General features: G+C 49.5%; 1 pseudogene; it reads right to left on the minus strand.

The window, feature by feature from the left end:
- Positions 1-1,135: 1,135 nt before the first annotated feature.
- Positions 1,136-4,942, minus strand: part of LOC121917035 — a 4,147-nt pseudogene continuing 340 nt past the window's right edge.

Genomic DNA, 4,942 nt, shown 5'->3' on the forward strand with positions numbered 1-4,942 from the left:
CTGTAACCATGGTCTGTGTTCTGTTGCTACTTATTTGTACTACAATTAGACGGGCCGAACTTGGCACTTTTCTAGGGCCTCTCCTGACTCCCACCCAGCAGAAAACCACAGAAGTAGCCTCCGTAAAAACCGGCCAGCCTTTATTTATAGGAATTGACAAATATTCAATGGTCACATTTGGCATTAGAGCTTAGCTGAGCCGGACGAACCGCCTTCGCCACGCCCACGCGTTATACACACCACCGGGTCCGAAAGGGCCAGGGGTCACCGTGAGAAGCGTGGCTTAAACCACAAAGCGGCCTTTTGGGGAAACAAGCCCTCCCTTGCGCTCCAGACACAATAGGCCATACAAAATGGTGCCATTTTGGCCAAGGGGCAAAGAGAACTGCCACCACAGCAGCCTTTTATTGCTTCAATGGCCGTAGAGACCTCCCCTTTTATTGGCGGAACTCTGTGGATACACTCGTTGCATTCTCTTTTGGAATGGTAACATTTGTGTCCAGCACGAAACATCTAGTTTTTTGTACACCTCTCCATTGGGACACATGGCAAGATGCCCTATGAAAATTGGCAGCAAAAGGTCGTGTCCTCGCATGCCACATTTATGAGACAGTTAACCCAGATTTTACCACTTCTGCTTCCACTTGCAATGCTTATGGTTGAGTGTCCTCCAATTTTATTGAGCAGGATCAATTGCAGACTGAATGGAATCATAACCCTCATATCTATAACGGTTCAGTTTGCATTATTTTAGATTACCGAGGGGGACATGCCAAACCCCACAAAACTCTACCTTTAGGATCTTTTTTGCAAGCTTGGGTTCTGGGTTTACAGCTCTCCATTCTCCCCCAGTATGAATCGCGCTCAATTCTTTCTTGGGACCCTCAGATCCTATTGGCAACTCCCCCTGGCACATTTCAGGAACTGTTCAGTTTAAAACCTGTATCCTTTACCTAAACATCCACCAGGACCAGGGATTCAATGTTTGCAACAGGAAAACCTTTTTAGCATGTACGACAAACACGTATCGAGGTTCCAGAAACCTGCTTTTACCTACAATATTTAAGACATGGCACTTTACAGTTTGCACAAACAAATGTATTTATTGGCAACTGCAAAGTCTTCGTTTTCGCATCTAACATCCACCCCTGAGACGCCGCACAAGATGGAGGGGGACTCCTTTGGGATGTGTAGTCGGACCGAGTGCGGTCATCTTCCAGCTGTTTGCCTGCCAAGATCCGCTCTGCTGATCAGGAGGAATGCTTCTTTTGTCTGGATCTTAGCCCTTGACATTCTCAATGGTGTCACTTGGGGCTCACTTCAAGAGTGATGGTTTTGCCAGTCAGGGTTTTCACAAGATCTGCATTCCTCCTTCAAGCGGAGCACAAGATGGAGAGTAGACTCCTTTGGATGTTATTAGTCAGAGGGGAGGTGCGGCCATCGTAGCTGCTTGCTTGCAAAGATGAGCCTCTGCTGGAGGGGGGGAATGCCCTATTGTTTGGATCTTAGCTTGACCTTTCAAATGGTGTCACTGGGCTCAACCTCCAGAGTAGTGAGGTTTTGCAGTCAAGGTCTTCACAAAAACTGCATCATCCCCTGAGACGCAGCACAATTGGAGAGTAGACTCCTTTGGATGTTGTAGTCGGGCCAGAGTGCGGCCATCTTCTAGCTGCTGCCTGCAAAGATCAGCTCTGCTGGTCAGGGGAATGCCTTCTTGTCCTGGATTTTCGCTTTCACATTTTTCCATGGTGGTCACTGGGCTCCCTCCACCTCCCAAAGGGATGGTTTTGCCAGTCAGGGTTTCACAAAGATATTGCATCCCTCCCCTTCAGAGAGCACAAGGATGGCGGGTGGACTCCTTCTGGATGGTGTAGTCAGACAGCGTGCGGCCATTTCTAGCTGCTTGCCTGCACCGATCCCCTCTGGCTGGTCAGGAGGAATGCCTTCTTTGTCCTCGGATTTGGCCCTGACCTTCTCCCTGGTGTCACTGGGCTCAACCTCACAGTGATGGTTTGCATTCAGGGTCTTCCCACAGCTCTGCTTCCTCCCCTGGCCGCCGCACCGCTGGCGGGTGGGTGGACTCCTTTCTGGATGTGTAGTCAGGACCGAGTGCGGCCCATTCTTCTAATGTTTGCTGCAAATATCAGCTCTGCTTGTCAGGAGGAACGGGAATGGCCTTCTTTGTCCTCGGATCTTAGCCTGGACATTCTCCAATGGTTTGTCACTGGTTCAACTTCAAGAGGTGATGGTTTTGCCAGTCCGGGCTTCACAAAGATCTGCATCCTCCCCTCAATGCGGAAGCCACAAGAGGAGGGTGGATTCTTTCTGGATGTTGTATGTTATGTAATCGGGAGAGGGTGCGGCCCGTCTTCTTATTGTTTGCCAGCAAAGATCAGCCTCTGCTGGTAGGGGAATGCCTTCTTTGTCCTGGGATTAGCCTTGATTGAAATTTTCCTGTTGTCGCTGGGCTCCACTTCCAGAGTGATGGTTTTGCCACGTCAGGCTTCAAAAAGATCTTGCATTCCTTCCCCTGAGGACGCCAACCCAGATGCGAGTAGACTTTTTGGATGTTGTAGTCCGAAAAGTGCGGCCATCCTTCTGTTGTTTGCCAGCAAAGTCAGCCTCTGCTGTTCGGAGGAATTGCTTCTTGCTGGATTCTTAGCCTTGACCGTTCTCAATGGTGTCCTTGGCTAAACCTCCAGAGTGATGGTTTTGCCAGTCAAGGTTCTTCACGAAAGATCTGCCATCCTCCCACTGAGACGCCAACACAAGATGTAGGGTGGCTTCTTTCTGGATGTTGTAGTCGGCCAGAGTGCGGCGTCTTCTAACTGTTTTGCCTGCAAAAATCAGCTTCTGCTGGTCAAGGAGGAATGGCCCTTCTTTGTCTTGCGTCTTAGCATTGCCACTTCTCAATGGTGTCACTTGGCTCAACCTCCAGAGTGTGGTTTGCCCGCAGGGGTCTTCACGACGATCTGCATCCCTCCCTCAACACAAGATGGAGGGTGGATTCTTTCTGGATGTTGTAGTCAGAAAGGGTGCGCCCATCTTCTAGCTGTTTGCCTGCAAAGATCAGCCTCTGCTGGTCAGGGGGAATGCCTTCCTTGTCTTGGATCTTAGCCTTGACATTCTCAATGGTGTCACTGGGCTCCACTTCAAGAGTGATGGTTTTGCCAGTCAAGGTCTTCACAAAGATCTGCATTTTTACTGCAACGACACAACAGGAAAACAATCTGATCAGATCTAATTGCAGTTCACAAGCATACACTGTATCAATGCAGACTATAAAGACTTAAAGTATTTCTGACACCAACAACACCTCCAGTGTCCCAGGCACTGTACAGCGGTTGCTGTGTAATGGCTACTCAGAGCTGCAGGCCTATGCGCTGTCAGCTGCCACTGAGTCAAAGGCAGCCTCCTGACCATGACTAAGTAAAGCGCCTCCCAGATCAGAGCCAACTAACTCTGGGGAGGTTCCTGGCAGCAGTGCTTTCAAAAGGAAAATTCCACAACAAACCTGTAATTATTAATTCTATCCAAGGCTTTCTGGTGGTAAAGGGTGGAGGGGGGGGGGGAACAAAGTTTGCTTGTTCGAATTTAGAGAATCACTGCCCACAAGGGAATTATGGGCTTGTGGCATTAAAGCCACCCATTCCAATGGTTTGCAAACTCATTTAAACTATTTAGTAATGAAATGGTGCGTGGAGTACAAAGCTAAACCTGTTGTTTGTCTTCTTTCTGCAGGAAGTGGCGATGGGGCAGTTGCAGTGTTTGCCTCTTCCAAACTGGCCTGAAATTAATACTTCTGCCAGGTAAGAACCCTGACGAAGGCGTGTCATAGAACAAGTTTGTTCCATGGTTCTTTCCAGGGGGCTCCAAAAGTAGTAGGGAATCATTGGGCAATACTTGCCCATAAGGAAACATTGAGCAAGCACTCAATGCTTCCCTATGGGCAACAAGCATTCCTTCCTGTCCCCTTACAGACCTGTATTCTCCAACCATTCCCTTTGGGCAGGGACTGTCATTGGCTTTAGTCATGCCCCATAAATCAGTAGGTAGAGAAATCCCATGGGAGTTGTCCTTCCTCCAAGCGGCCAGCTTCACAGGGGAACACTTGCCCATAGAGAATCATTAGAGAATACTTGCCCATAGGGAGACATTAGTGAAGGCTTGCCCATAGAGAAACAGTGGTGGATACCTGCTCTTAGGGAAACATTGCAGAATACTTGCCCATAGGGAATCATTGGGGAAGGCTTGCCCACAGAAGGTCACTGGAGAAGGCTTGCCCATAGGGAGACATTAGTGAAGGCTTGCCCATAGGAAAGCCATGCTTCCCTATAGTGAATCATTGGGGAATACTTGTCTATCTACAGAGAATAACAGAATGCTTCCCCAGAGGGAAACACTTGCCCATAGAGAACCATTGCGGAATACTTGCCTATACCGAATAATGGGAGGGCACTTTTCCCATAGGGAAACCATACTTGCCCATAGAGACACATGGGAGAATTACTTGCCCATAGGGAAACATTGAGGGATGCTTGCCCATAGAGATACATGGGAGAATACTTGCCCATAGGGAAACATTGGGGAACGCTTGCCCATAGGGACCAATAGGATGCTTGTCCATAGAGACCCATTGATCCTGTATCCTCCAATGCTTCCCTTTAGCTACCTCCAGTGGCTGCAGTTCCTCTAAGTGTCCACAGCGCTTCCCTTGGAGGCCTGCAGGGGGCGCCCTCGAACACCAGGACCGTGACGTCACGCTCCCCCTCCCTCCCTCTTTCAACGAACCACCCACCATTTTGTTTCCCTTAAGCCCGCCTTTCGACTCCCGAGCCCATCATCCCCTTCCCAAACCCCCTCGGTCTGCCTTAATGTCCCTTTCCAAACCCCTGAGTTCTTTTACCTCAATGGCGGCCGAGGCGCCGCGTTCGCCCCCCCC

The sequence above is a fragment of the Sceloporus undulatus genome, chromosome 11 (assembly GCF_019175285.1).
Source record: "Sceloporus undulatus isolate JIND9_A2432 ecotype Alabama chromosome 11, SceUnd_v1.1, whole genome shotgun sequence".
NCBI classification, from domain to species: domain Eukaryota; kingdom Metazoa; phylum Chordata; class Lepidosauria; order Squamata; family Phrynosomatidae; genus Sceloporus; species Sceloporus undulatus.